General features: G+C 45.5%; 1 protein-coding gene across 4 annotated transcripts in view; it reads left to right on the top strand.

Moving 5' to 3' along the window:
- Positions 1-362: 362 nt before the first annotated feature.
- Positions 363-15,131, top strand: part of PAQR8 (progestin and adipoQ receptor family member 8) — a 38,847-nt gene continuing 24,078 nt past the window's right edge. The window contains exons 1-2 of one of the 4 annotated variants that reach the window (XM_071218520.1): positions 847-1,007; positions 1,481-1,558. The gene's annotated coding sequence lies outside the window, so the exon portion shown is untranslated. Of the gene's footprint in view, positions 560-846; positions 1,008-1,480; positions 1,559-2,248; positions 2,569-15,131 lie in introns of those variants that run through there. The other 3 variants (XM_058306876.1, XM_058306878.1, XM_071218522.1) reach the window with 3 other exon arrangements.

The following is a 15,131-nucleotide window of genomic DNA, read 5'->3' on the forward strand; positions in this document are numbered from 1 at the left end:
ACCCTGAATGTGCAGTTAGGGTGGTAGGCTAGGACGGGCAGGTGAAGGAAGGCAAAGGTTTGAGTCAGTCTATAGGTCTGGGATGAAGTTTTTTTGGTTTTTGTTTTTCCCCTTCCCGAAGGACTTGGGAAAGGCCCCCAGGGACCGGTTCTTGGAAAGAATAGGAGAGAGGTGACCGCGTCACTTTCTCAACCCCTCGGGTTTTCTGCAGCAGGAAAGGGGTGCGGAAGGTCGGAGCCCCGCGTGGGAGGGAAGAAACTGTCAACTTCCGTGGCGGGGCCGCGCGCGGACGCGGTGGGGTGGGAGCGCGCCCGAGCCCGCCCCCGGGCGGGGAAGGGGTGGAGCCGGCCTCGCCCGCCCCTGCCGGTCCCGCCTCCCGGCCGCGCCTCCCCGCGGCTCATCCCCGCGGCTCTCGGGTGCCCGGGAGCCCGCGGTCGGAGCGGCCGGCTGGAAGCTCGCAGCCGGGAGCCGGGCGCCGGGCGCTGGGCCGGCCTGCGCTGCGCGGGGCTGCGCGGGGCTGCGCGGGGCTGCGCGCTCGGGCTCGGCCGCGCCCCTGTCGGTAAGTGCGGCGCGGGGAGGTGGGGCGGGGCGGCGGGGGAGGGGAGCGGGACCGAGATGCTGGGGAGCCCCAGAACTCGAGCCCGGGGGTCAGAGGGTCCAGAACCAGGATGTTGGGGAGCCTGGGAGACCGAGCCCGAAGGGCGGGAAGGGTCAGGACCGCGAGATGGGGGAGCCCCGGAATCCGAGCCGGGGGAAGGGGGAGATGCGGGCTCTCAGCACCGCGATACTGGGGGACACCGGAGACGGAGCCCCCGGAGGGGGCGGGATGAAGGGTGCTCTGTCCGCATTCTCGAGGCGCTCTCTGCAGGGCGGTGGGGAACGGAACTCGGGAGGGGAGTGCGAAGAAGAGGAAGCTCGGGCGAGAACGGCAGGAGGGGGAGCCGCAGTGAGGGGAGCCCCAGAAAGGGAATCAGCCGGCAGGGTGGGGAGCGGCGAGGCTCCTCTGGGTAAAGATGAAGGGGCTTCTCCGAGTCGGTGGGCGCCGGGAGCCCACTGTCCTGAGAGCCCGGGGCTGTTGGATGTGGGCGGGGGTGCGGCTGGGAGGAGTGGACCCGCCGCGGCGGCAGAGGCGGCTGGCTGGGGCTGTGACTCCGGGCCAGGCTCGGCCGTGGGAACGCAGCCCCCTGGGTGGAATGGGGTCGTGGGTACCTTGAGAGAGTACCCATTCGAGAGAAAGGGGCAGCAAAACTGGGCAACCCGAGACCGGGTGGGGCGGGGACCCGACACCCCGCTAGTGGGAAGTCCTGGGCACTTGCAGAAGGGGGTTGGGGGGGCGGGGGGGAATGCGGCTAAGAAAGGATGCACCTTGTCGACCTTGAGGCCGCGGGGCACAGCAGCTTCTTGGGGCGCTGTGGACGCTCTGGGCACTGGTGGACAACTCCTGGCCAAAGTTGCATCTCATATTTTTGAGGCGCGTTAGATGTGATTTCGCCTGGAGACCAGATAAGAAGAGCCTGGGCTATAAAGAACGGTTATGGAGTAAGATTTCAGTGTACAGGTGTGTGTGCCTTAGGCATAGCTCATATATAAAGGTCTATACGGATAATTTTTAGATCCACCTGCTCCCCACTCCCCCGTACACTGTGAGACGCTGACTCTTGAGTAAAAACGGGAGGAAGATCAGCAACACGGAAACTCGGTGGAAAGCGCTGTATTCCACCAGCGAGTAAACAAAAATACAGTTGTGGAGATTGTCCGTGTAGCCTCCCTTTCATGAAGGTGATAAGAAGTTACCTGCCTGGAAGGTGGACAGACTACAGTTGGCTGCTTTCTTAGAACAGCGCACAGCTTACACTCCCCCCTCAGCTGCTGCACCCTTGACCAGGCCAAAAGAAAGTTATCCAAGTGTGTGTATGAAGACAAATGACAAGAGCATTGTCTGTCTTTTTTTCTGCTTCTGTCCTGGGTGCAGGCTTTCTTCAGTTAGTTTAAATAACGCTGACTAGATCCTTACCCTTTTTGGTTAATTATGTGTAGTGATTGTTCATTTGGCTTAACAGTAACTTTAGAAAGGCCCAGGCCTGAGAATCCTATTAAGTGGATTCTCCCTTAGAAGGTTCCTGAGCTTGGGGGAAGGGGAGCAAGACCCCTCTTTCCTCCTGTGCTGTGTGGCCATTGGTCCATCTTCTGAGACTGGAACTTCCTGGGCCGACCAAGGACGATTCTGGCAACTAGAATTTCTTGGTTCAGTTTTTTTCTCTTCACAGAAGGGGAATTTCTTCAATCATTATGGAAGTTTTGGGGAAAGCAGTTTCTTCATTTTATAAGACTTATTTGAGGACAAGCTTTTTTTATCATGAAGGGGGTATCTATACTTTATGTGGTGGTTAGAACCTTGTACCAAAACCTGCATTATCATTCTTGCAGCAGAATATTTATTCATTCAGTTGGACCTAAAGCTATTAAGTAGCTGATTGTTTCAGTCTTTATCCAAATGTTAAAATAAATTTGCCAGTTTTATACATTTAGATGAGTATTTCTCCCTTTCAGAAGCCTCATCTTGGCAAGGTATGTACCAATTCTAATGATGCTGTCATTGCTGAGAATAATTCTGGAACTCCTGCTTTGGAGTTGCCTTTAGAGTTTGAGGCACATTTCCCGAGTCTCCTCTGTGGAGGCAAGCCTTCTTCCAATGGGAAAGAAGAGCCAAACTGGCATAGGGCCAACGCTGGCTTCTGAGATTATAATATGCAGGATGCCCATTAGAGTAATGAAAGTCCTCTTGACAGACTGGCAGTTCTAAAAATGGGTATCCAGTAAAGGTATTGTGTATGTGCTTAGGATGGGAAAATAATGACTTTGAAGTACAAGCCTTTACAGTAGGTGTTTATGTTCTGCTGGTGTGGGAAAACATCGGTCCTTTCACTTGATCGTTATACCTTATGTCCTACTGGGCTGGAGAAAGTAAGCCTTTCCTTTTCCCCTTCCAGGCAGTTTGCATCACGGCTGATTTTTCACAAAATACAAAACAAAACTCAAGGCTTGTTTTCTCTTTAGAAAGGTAGCCAGAAGTTCACCTACCCGATATATAGTTAATGCTATGTATTTGAGTTTTATTGTGAAGGATTTACATAGAAGCAGAGGGAAGATGATTTCTGAAAGTCCATTTGAACTCTGGGATTCCATGTTACAGAGTGTGAATAATGAATTTAACAGATGCCTTTCTTCCATTGTTTCCCTCAATTCCCATATTTTTTTTTCAGTTTATATCGTAAAGCTTCATACAGCCATAACTTGAATCTTGATCTAGCTGTGGCTTTGAGTGAGTAATTTGATCTCTTTCAGCCTCAGTTTTATTACCTTAAAATGAAAATACTAATAGTATGTACCTCATGGTGCTGTGCTGAAGATTAAATAAGATTTATGCACATAGAACACTGAGGTCAGTGTCCAATACTGAGTGCTCAATAAAGGCCATTTTGCTATTAGGATTATTTATTGGTAGTTTTTTATTGAATTCTTTTGAAGCCATGTACAAGTTCATCATTTTCCCAGGAATGATATCCCCTGCAGCTAGGCTTTGCAGATGAATATGTGAATGAGAACTTTTTTTTTTTTTTTAGTCTCTTGGCCTCTAAGGAGTTTCTAAAGGGCCACTTTAAATGTAACTATAGTTGGTTACTTTATTTGAATTCAGATTTTTAAAAATGATCATTATTTTTATTTTATGATTGTGTATTAGGTGTGGCAGTGGAAATCTGAAGGAACAAAAGGAGCTTAAAAGCCTCTCCTAAATTTTTTTTTCCTGATCCAATGAAAATATTGTTCTAACAAAATAGCTACATTTATCTTGGCATGTTTTGAAAAGGATGATTCTGTAAACATTTCTTTCCGTTAAACTTGAGTTTTGCTCTCTTTTGTTTTTTTAAACAATGGGGAAGAGTTGCCTTGCCCAAGTTCTCAGCTCTTCTGTAAATATCAACATTAATTTTTTTCAAATCTTAAGGATTTTATGAAAATTATATACATAAGTTAGGAAAATGTGGAAAAATAACTATCTTAATTTAATCAAGTGGTTCTGGATTGCTATGAAATAGATAATGTTTTATTAAATGTTCATCATTGAGAGTCTTCTGTGTTTTAGGCAAGTTAGTACAGAAATAGCGGTACAAGACACAGGCTTTACCCTCCAGAATTTCACATAATGTGCTCTTTTAGGATTATGTATTAGTAAAACTTTTTCTCTTAATGGCTTATGGGGTTAAGGACTAATATGAATTTGTTGTTGTTGTTTTTTAAACAATGTAATAGTTCCTTTTTTTTCTTTTCTTAAAGATTTATTTATTTTTTATTTATTTCTCTCCCCTCCCCCCCCCCCCCCAGTTGTCTGCTCTCTGTGTCCATTCGCTGTGTGTTGCTCTGTGATCGCTTCTATCCTTATCAGCAGCACTGGAAATCTGTGTTTCTTGTTGTTGTGTCATCTTGCTGTGTCAGCTTTCCGTGTGTGCAGCGCCATTCTTAGGCAGGCTGCACTTTCTTTCGCACTGGGCAGCTCTCCTTACGGGGTGCACTCCTTGCATGTCGGCCTCCCTTACGTGGGGGACATCCCTACGTGGCACGGCACTCCTTGCACGCATCAGCCCTGCGCGTGGGCCCAGCTCCACACGGGTCAAGGAGGCCCGAGGTTTGAACTGTGGACCTCCCATGTGGTAGGCAGACGCCCTATCCATTGGGCCAAGTCTGCTTCCCTAATATGAATTTGACCATGTATTCTTGTCCCTCAGTTTCTTGGAGAAGCCTAAATAGGTAGGTCTGTCAGTATTCATATTTTGAAGTAGATTCACTCTTTCAGGATTAGATCCCTCTAGACACTCAGAGGCCATGAAAGAAAATAATGGCTATACAAGTGCGCAGTGAAGTGTGAAGTGATCCATAACTGTAGGTAGGGTGGTCTTCTGGTTATACCGCTCTTCCCTGGCACGTTCTGATGATCACCGCCATGGTAGCTGGTTCTTCTGTCTGCTGCATAGTGGTTTATGGACTTGTAAAGTACCAGGAGACAAGGTGGCCTCGTGGTTTAGACTATAACGGTGGTTCTTAATGGTGGGAGGGGTGGGAGGATGTGGATTTTTCTTCCAGAGGCTGGTGATGTCTGCAGACATTTTTGGTTGTCACAACTTGAGGGCAGGGTGTCCCTGGCATCTAGTTGGGGAAAGGTCACAGATGCTGCCAGATATCCTACAATGGACGGGACACTCCCCCACCACAAAGAGTCATGCTGAGAAAGCCTAGACTACAGTGTGGGATCTGGTTTGAGGACAGACCTGCTTTAGCATCCTGGCACCACCTGTTAGTCACTGCATGACCTTGAGGAAGGTACTTCACCTGAATATTTATAAAATGCATATCTGAAGAGATACTGTGGAATTGATGTATATGAAGCTTACAGCGCATACTCTTAGTATTATAACTGGTTTGGAGGTCTGGCTCAAAATCTGGGGACTATGCTTTAAACAGACACAGCTTTGATTTTTTAACACATTATGTAGACAGACATGTTCCCATTCCTTTGCCCAAGGATAGATTCTGTGAGGCAGCTGAGTGCAGGCTGCACATCTCTCCAACTGAGTGCACCGGACGGTCCTCCAGACTTCTCTTGTGGGGAGCAGAGATGAGCTGAGAATGGAGGCGCTCTCTGTTCCATCTGGGCCACACCTGGAAGCATGAGGTGGCTCGGCCTGGAAGCCTACCCCCCAGGCAGAGCTTGTCTCCAGGGCTCAGGAGGGCTCTGCTAGACCCCTATCTAAGCATGTTTAACGATTGCTCTTCTGCATGAACAGGCATTGCGAGCTGACAGTTTCTCTTTACAATTTCTCTGTTTTTCCTTCACTCCTCTCACTCAGGGAAATCATTCTTGTCTTCTCTTTATATTCTTTTTGAACTTATTTTGAAATAATTTCAAACTTACAGGACAGTTGCAAAAATAATACAAAACCTTTACAGAGAAATCCAAGATACCCTTCCCCCTGCCAAATATTCAGATCACGAATTTTAACATTTTACCACTTTCGCCGTATCATTCTATCAATCCATTTCCTGCACATCTGAGTGTAGGTTGTATATGTCATGCTCCTTGAACACATAATACTTCCTGAGAACAAGGATCTTCACTTATGTACTACCTTTCTTTCTTTCTTCCTTTCCTCCTTCCTCCTTCCCTCCCTTCCATCCACATACCCAGTTTAAACTTCCCCATCTTAACCACTCCCAAGCATAGTGTTCATGGGATTAATCACATACAAATGTTGCAGTAACCTTACCATCACTCATTGCCAAACTTGCCGTCACCCCAAACAGAAACTCTAGACTCATTATGGATTAACTTCGAGGTCCCTTCACTTTTAACAAAAAACTCCAAATCAGCTCCAGTTTCTGCTGTGATGCATGAGGTTAACTGGCCATCTGGGAGGAGAAATGAGGTCTCCCACAAAGCCCAGCCTCCCCTTTGATCCTCATGCCTCTCTGGGTTTGCTCATGCAGACTGGAGCCCTGTGAGTGAGTAATCAACATACAGTAACCACCAGATCTTCAGCTGGTTGGATGCAGGGTGGGGCACCTTCTGGGTGCTGAGAGTCTTGAAAGGATGGGGATGTGAATAAGGCAGTTTTTAGGTTCTTTGTTTTTTTGCCTCTAAGCTAGAACCCATTGGTGCTGTAGTTCTCTATCTCAGCTGCAGGATAGAGTAACCTGGGGCTATCCAAGAAAAGGATGCCTGGGCCCAACCCCAAACCATTGATTCAGAATCTCAGTGGGTGGGGCTCGCCCAGGAGAATTTTTACGAGATGATTCTGGATGCCCTATGAGAGTTGAGGGCCGAAGACCCCTACCTTGTTGGGCTATGGAATTGAAAGAAAAAAAAAGAGAGAGAGAGAGAAAGAGAAGAGAACTAAATTAAAAAATATCAAAGTAACAAAAGTATTTTGTCAAATTTTATTCTTAGAGATGAATGTATGCTGAGTTGCTGTGTAAAATGTGTTTCTTTTAGTGGGTTGTGGTGGGAAAAAAAATTTTTGAAAAAACATCATTTCAGGAAGCAAACTTGGCCCAATGGATAGGGTGTCCCCCTACCACATGGGAGGTCCGCGGTTCAAATCCCGGGCCTCCTTGACCCATGTGGAGCTCACCCACGCGCAGTGTTGATGTGCACAAGGAGTGCTGTGCCACACAGGGGTATCCCCGTGTAGGGGAGCCCCACACGCAAGGACTGCTCCCCGTAAGGAGAGCCACCCAGCACGAAAGAAAGTGCAACCTGCCCAGGAAATGGCGCCACACACACGGAGAGCTGACACAACAAGATGACGCAACAAAAAGAAACACAGATTACTGGTGCCACTGATAAGGATACAAGCGGTCACAGAAGAACACACAGAGAATGGACACAGAGAGCAGACAATTGGAGAGGGGGGAAGAGGAGAGAAATAAATAATAAATCTTTTTTTAAAAAAGAAAAAACATCATTTTGGAACCTTAGAGGTATCTAATTAATACTGATAAATCTACCTTATTGAGTATTTCTGTGCATACATCTGCTTGACAGTTTTCAGGGTGATTTTGTAAATACCTTGTCAGATATGACTTTTGTAATCATCCTATGAAGCATGGAGGACAGATATCATCATATTGTGTTTTTTAACAGATGATGGAAACTTGGAATTAGAGGGTAAGAAATTTGTTCAAAGTCACAATGAGAAAATTACGAAAACCCCTGTTTTTGTAGGCCCAAAATTCTGATTTGCCTCTTGTGACTTAGCAGACTATGAGAAGAAAGGGGATTGCAACCAAAGCATGAATCTGGCTTCAGTATCATAAAATAATAATTTTTATATTCTGCATGTTATACTTAACTCCATCCAAATAATTCATTCCAGGAGTCCCATCTTAGCTTTTCTCTTCCTGCACTTAAGTGAGATAAAGGCATTACTTTTATCCTTTGAGTTTTCAGAGACCATATGTAGAATCAGTCAATTTCATGCATGGGCTAATGTCAGTTTCGGAATTGGCTGTAGTTCTAGACAACGACCCAAGAAAGTCATTGAAACTGGTGGCATTTCAGGAAGGTAGAAACTAATTCCTTGAATTCAGGTCTGGTGAAGATGTTCAGGTTAATTTCTGGGATTGTATGACTGGGTTTTGTTTTGCTTTGTTTTCTCTCTTTAAAATATCTTGAATGATGATTTGTTTTTTTATGGCTTACGGCCCAGGAAGTAGTGCCATCTTCCGAGCTGCTGCTGTCAAATCATTAACAGGGCCCAAGACAATTTTCTGCCTCATCTGGGATGTTATTTTAAGAGTTTTGCAGCTGGAGAGGGGCACTTGGGAGGAATAAGAGGAAAAAGGAAATAGATATTCTTGGGGTATAAATGGAATCATGCTAGGCTATGATTCCACCAGGGCAGCAGCAGGGGAGGCTCACAGTAGGAAATCTGTCAGTTCCCTCTAAGGACTTTTGACCATAATAAGTCCCTAACACTGTGCTAAGTACTTTGAGGGGTACCAGATGCTAAAAAGAAAGCAGCACCTGTAAGAGAACAAAAGCTCACCCGGTAGAAAAGAATTTTATTAACAATCTTGCAAGAATGGGCGTGAGACCAGATAAAATGTCTGGTGTGCCAAACAAGAAACAATGACATTTATACCCTAAGCCTAATGCGCAGGTCCCTCCCCTGTTCCCCACTGATTAGGTACTTTCACTCCTGGCACTACTTTTCAAATTCAGTGCTGCTTCTCACCATTGGCCCTGCCCTCACCATTTGCCCCGCCTTTGTTTTGGCCCCACCCTCGCTTTGGTGCCACTTTTCAAATTTTTGGCACCAAAGCCGCTAGAACCCCCTTCCCTCCTCCTCCAAATGCAGAGCCAGCTTTGGCTTCACCTTTATGTGAAAACTAAACTTAGCCTTTCCTTATACCAGAGAAGCTTAAAGCATGGTTTGGGGGCTTCAGGAGCCTGTCATATACTGGGAACATCAAAATTTTTTTCACATGAAAACAAAGAAGACTTCAGATCGTTTTATAAGTATGCTGAGCTACAAGGCACTGATAATATGGGCAGTGCCACTCCGTTTAGAAACGGGAGAAGTCCATGTAAGCTCTTGTGGTCAGAGTATATCATTCAGGAGAAAACCTGAATGAGACCTTGAAAGAGGAGTAATGTGTAGATATACAGGTGGGCATTTCTAATGGGAGAACCGCTCAAGCATCACCCAGAGGCAAAAATCAAAACAGTATGTCTGTGTAAGGTCCTAAGGAAATCACTTAGTCCTACTTCATTTCTCTTCTCATCACACAGCACCCTTCACATAGTGTACGTTTACTTGTTTAGAGCCTGTACTGGGGCACAATCATCAGCTGTACAAGGAATACATTGGGCAGGATTTCAGAACTAGCTTCCCTTTTGTAGTTGGGTGCTTGGAGAAAGGAAAAGAAAATTAATTTATTCATTAAAAAATACTTCTCAAAGGCTTAGTATGTGCTGGATACAAGTATTAGGTGCTGGAGATATAGAGATAAGCAAGATCCCTGCTTTCAGGTAATGCATATTCTCTTAGGGGAAGACAGACAATAAACAAGTAAATTAGGAAATCTATAATTTTAGGTAGTGGTAAATGCTGTGAAGGTTAAGGACAAGGATAAAATAAAGGTTTTTAAGTTAGCCCTTAATTTCCCTGGAAAAGCATGACTCGCCACTAAAGGGAAATGAAGTTCCCTTTGCATTTATACTCATCCATTGATCCCCTCAGTGATATATACAGTGGATGTGCAATGCTTTGACATGCAGCAAGCAGTGCGTAATAGTAATAAGGGTGGGCTTGTTAGACTTGCGTTGGACTACCTTTTCTCTTCTTTTTGCTTTGTATAATTTTTTGCTTAGTTTAAAAAGATACTGTCACAAGACATTTACTGAAGGAGAAATGTGAATCGCATAGGACAGGACACGTAGGTACAGATGACAGTGACATACTTATCTGTGCATTGACTCTGGAGGAGAGGATTGAGTGCAGATGCATCTAAGTTTTGTCACCTGAAAGAGAAAGAAAATACTCTGTACTACCTGTGATAGGTTTCAAGATCTGGAGAACCACTGGGTGTAAATGTTAACCAAATTCCAAAGGAGGTAGTAATAGTATATCCATGGGTACAAAAAGACATACAGAGATAGAATATAGTTACCACGTATTGAGCAATTTGTATGTGCCAGGTGCTGTGCAACACACTTGACTTACATTACCTCTAACCTCTGCAACAACCTAGGAGAGATAATATCCCAGTTTACACGTCAGGACAGAGAGGAAGTGGGTAGCCCGAGGCCATTACAGTTAGCAAGTATTAGAACTGGATATCAGATTTCCTTGCCCATGAGAGGACATGGGGTGGAAGAGTTCAGGGATGCTGGATTAATTGCAGGCTGCCTTGGAGTGCATATAGGGTTTGGAATTGGTCCAAGTGGGGAGTCCTTTCAGCTCAGCATGCTATCTAAGGAATTCCAGAAACTGGGCGTTTCCAGGGCTGCTTCTGAATTTATGTAAGTGCTTCCCTGAACCCACTGAAGGCATAGGCTTTAGAGAGTGCATCACTGAGCATTTTTTCATTTTTTTATATATCTACAAAAACCACGTATTTGCATGTCAAACAGCCACACAGGCCATACAAACTTGAAAGTGTGCTACTTTTGGCTGGAGTGATAGCAGTTCAGTTTGGAGCCCACCCAGTAGCTATCTAAAGCTGACTTGATACTCTGACTTCTGATTATGTGTATCTGACTTAAATATATGGAGTAATGACCTTATGATGAATGCTGTTCATTTAGTAAGCTTTCAAAGCATAGAGAACTAATAATCAATTTAATAGGGGGTTGGTGGCAGAAAGTTGGGTCTTTTTTTTTTTTTTTTTTAAAGATTTATTTATTTATTTAATTTCCCCCCCTCCCCGGTTGTCTGTTCTTGGTGTCTATTTGCTGCGTCTTGTTTCTTTGTCCGCTTCTGTTGTCGTCAGCGGCACGGGAAGTGTGGGCGGCGCCATTCCTGGGCAGGCTGTACTTTCTTTTCACGCTGGGCGGCTTTCCTCACGGGTGCACTCCTTGCGCGTGGGGCTCCCCCACGCGGGGGACACCCTTGCGTGGCACGGCACTCCTTGCGCGCATCAGCACTGCGCATGGCCAGCTCCACACGGGTCAAGGAGGCCCGGGGTTTGAACCGCGGACCTCCCATATGGTAGACGGACGCCCTAACCACTGGGCCAAAGTCCGTTTCCCAGAAAGTTGGGTCTTACTGGCCTGGAGTGACAGTGACATTCTCACCCCCCTCTGCTCGCCCCAGAATTGCCTGTGTCTCGCGGGCTGTTCTCTCAGGGACCTGTGAACAAGGCCTCAAGACCCCGTCTCTTCTATAACATTAGATTTACTGAACACAACATGTGTGCTAGGATTTTACATGTGGTATCCTCTCTTTGTCTCTCCTTTTAACTTTCTACTATGGAAAATTCTAAATGGACAAAGGTGGACAGAACAGTATAAAGAACCCTCGTATACCCATCCGCATACCCAGCTTCACCAATTATCAACTCCTGGCCCATCTTCCTTCATATATACCTCACCCTCAGATTGTTTTGACGCAAACCCCAGACATTATATCATTATTTGTAAATATTTCAGAATGTATTTCTAAAAGATAAGGATTCATTTTATTATCTTCTTTATAAATCACAACAGCTCTATTAGGGACCATTTTATCCCTATTTTAAATAGTAAAACAATGAAAACAAAGGAAAACCTGTAATGATACAGCCAGGAATCAAACCCAAGTTGCTTAACTCCAAAGCCTGTCCTGTTAACCACTGTATTACGTGTTTTCCCCTAAATCCCTCTTTGGACGGAATTAAGTGCTGGGAATAGAAAAACAAACTCTCAGGAACGTGACTATTGATTTCCATGAATTCAACTCTGCTGTCCGTTGTTACAAATTGGTTCTATTTAGGTACACGGGGGTAGGATGGCTGTGAAAGGCCTGGAATTGTCATCTCCAGGAATAAAAGGACCGATCTGAAATATGGATGGATTCTACCTGGGCAGCAAAAAACAGATAAAGCAGTCAACCCATTATTGTGATAGTGTTTGAAATGTTGGACAATTCGGCACTTAAAAGGCAGAAAATAGGACTGCATATGGCTCCCAAGGGAAGTAAAGGTTTCTTTTGAAGTGAAATTCCCTGTGGTTTTCTTTTTGGCAGAAGGAATCAGAATCTTCCCACTGAGTCTTTTCAGTTTGTTTCTAGCACAGCTAATTGTGTTTATTTGTCTCCAGAATCACATGCCAGCCTCCTCTCCCTTGCCTTTTCTTAAGGTCTCTTGCCTGCTGTGTACTGCTTTTACTGCCAGAACATTCTCCTCACCTGGGATCCAGTTGGCTGACAACAAAGAGTAGATGCTGGGAGGCCAACTCTGCCTCTGCAGAGATCTGACCTAGCCCCTGGTGCCCAAGGCCCCTCAGAGGAGGGATTTTATAAACCATCCACGAAAGGAACCATCCCTCTTGCCTTAACAGCACCACACTTGGTCCATCACAGTGTGAAGGGCAGAGCAGAAAGCAAGTTAATACTATTGATTAATTGACCCAAGAGAGCTGTGCTAGTTCAAGTTCAAGAAATCGGTTCTTCATTTTTCTGTCAAAGCAGGCATCACATTGACTTTTCCGCTGAATAATTTCCTTTCTTGTTGGGATCACTGACATTAGTTTGATTCTCAACCCTCAGTTTCTTTCCCTTTTCTCCTTACCTATCTAGTCCCATCACAAAAGCCCCATCACCGCTGGAGGAGTGCCAGCTCCTCTTTAATCCTCTCATCTGTGGAGCGCTAAAAGGTGATATTTGTCAGGATGAGCTGAAGAAGTTCCTAGAAATTATGCCTTTGGCCCTCTATGGGACATACCAGCAAGGAGCTCAGTGTTCTTTTTAGGAACACTATTTTTTTTTTTAACATTTGTTGCTGCAAATATTTTTAAATATTTTCTCATTATTGATACAACTTGTACCTTTTTAAAAGTCTAGTGGGGGGGAAATGGATGTGGTTCAACCATCTGGGCTCCTGTCTACCATATGGGAGGTCCAGGGTTTGATGTCCAGGGCCTCCTGGTGAGGGTGAGCTGGCCAACGCAATGAGCTGGCCGATGTGGAGTGCTGGCTAATGCAGGGAATGTCACCCCATGCAGGAGTGCCACCCTGCGTGGGAATGCCAACCCACACAAGAAAGTCAAAAGTGTGCTGGCAGGAGTGCTGGCTGATGCAGAGAGCTGGCACAGCAAGATGATGCAACAAGAGACAAAGAGGAGAGAAAATAAGAAGACGTAGCAGAATAGGGAGCAGAGGTGGCGCAAGAGAGTAATAGCCTCTCTCCCACTCCAGAAGGTACCAGGATTAGTTCCTGGAACCGCCTAATGAGAATACAAGCAGACAGAGAGGAATACACAGCAAATGGACAGAGAGAGCAGACAACGAGCCAGTGGCGTGGGGGGGAATTTGAAAAAAAAAAGTCTAGAGGGAAAAACACTGGACTGCAAGTCACTTAATCTTTATAGTTGAGTCAGCCAGGGACATCAGATCATGGCTCTGTGCCTCGGCTCCCTCATGAGCCTTTCAGATCTTGTAAATCCATCATAGCACCTCTCCCTCACAGCTTAGCCTAGGTCTCGACCACCACTCAGTGCCCTCCTCCATGTGGTAGGGGTTGGCACCACGGTTGAGGCTGATTTGCTGTGCCTGAATTGTCTTACAAGCCCTTTCTACACAAACATCTGAGAGGCTTTCTGCCAACAGCCATGAGGTCCCTACCAGCTAGGGAGCTGTTCTCTTTCACCAAGAACCAGATCAAAGTGAGGGGAAGGAAGTGTTATTCCCTGAGGATGCTAAACCCTTTCTGGAAAGCAAATAACAAGGGGTACGAAGTTTTAAAAGCTGCTGGTGCAAGGAGGACTTCAAGGCCACGACTCTCCCTTGTCAACCATTAAGTGGTTTCTTCAGTGGGTTTGTAGATTGGTTGGTAAGTCAGTAAGGCAAAGTGAAGACATTCTTTTTATAGGACAATGGAATGCTTCATGCCCAAGGGGAATACACAGGAAATTGAAGTGCAGAGCCTGTCCTTAAGGAGTTCCTAATCTGGTGTAACAGCAGTAGTCAGTGGAATTGGGATTCAGTGTAGTTTAATAAGATGGGAAGCAAGACACTTGGTAAGTGCCTGGCTCTAAGTAACTCACTCTCTCAGCTTACTAACAGTTCTCTTTACGGTCAAGGAAATGTGGAGGATATTAAGGCCTAGGAAGCAACAGGTGACCGGTGTTTTAAATATTCAGGACCATATTATAGATAATGTCCTGGGTGGCAGGAAAGGCTTAGGCTAGTCAGTAGCCCCCAGAACTCACTAGCACCTGCTTTACCCTGAGCAGGCAGATGCTGCTGCTGCTCCAGGCCTGGCTGTCCTCAGGAAGACTGACAGAGGGTGCCAGGCTGCAGTCTGGGTTAAGAGCCGAGTGTGCGCACGTGCACACGGTTTTCTTTGTTGTTGTTTTAATCAATGGTACATTTTGTTTGCAAGGAAAGCCAGACCAAGGCTCATTTTGGAATGCTCTGATTTACCATCAAGGACAGGCAGAGGTGCTGTTCCATTTCAGAAGTCTTAGCTGGTTACTGGAGGGAGGCAGGGGAAGGGGAGGGGGAGGAGGAAAAAAGCATAGAAATTAGGCAAAGGGTTAGATTGTCCAGGTATTTAAAAGGTAATTTGTAAATTCAGGTAGCTTTAGGGCTCCCCCCCACCCCTGCCCCCATTATATGTGTGCTTTCATTTAGTAATGCATATTTTAAAATCATGTTTTGGCTGCATTGTTTGTGGCATACTATTATTCTTTTTGTTTACTTTTTTCTTTTTTCTTTTTGGATGTTATATGAAAAGAGATCAGTAATTGTTGTTTGCATTTGTTATTTGGGAATGTCTGAAATAATGAAATTCTCTGGGGAGAGATGAGTGGTGGGTGAGGCTGGAACAGCCAGTTGGAGGATGAATGCAACTTTTCAGTAGATACTATAATCCTT

This window comes from Dasypus novemcinctus, chromosome 11 (assembly GCF_030445035.2).
Source record: "Dasypus novemcinctus isolate mDasNov1 chromosome 11, mDasNov1.1.hap2, whole genome shotgun sequence".
Lineage (NCBI taxonomy): Eukaryota > Metazoa > Chordata > Mammalia > Cingulata > Dasypodidae > Dasypus > Dasypus novemcinctus.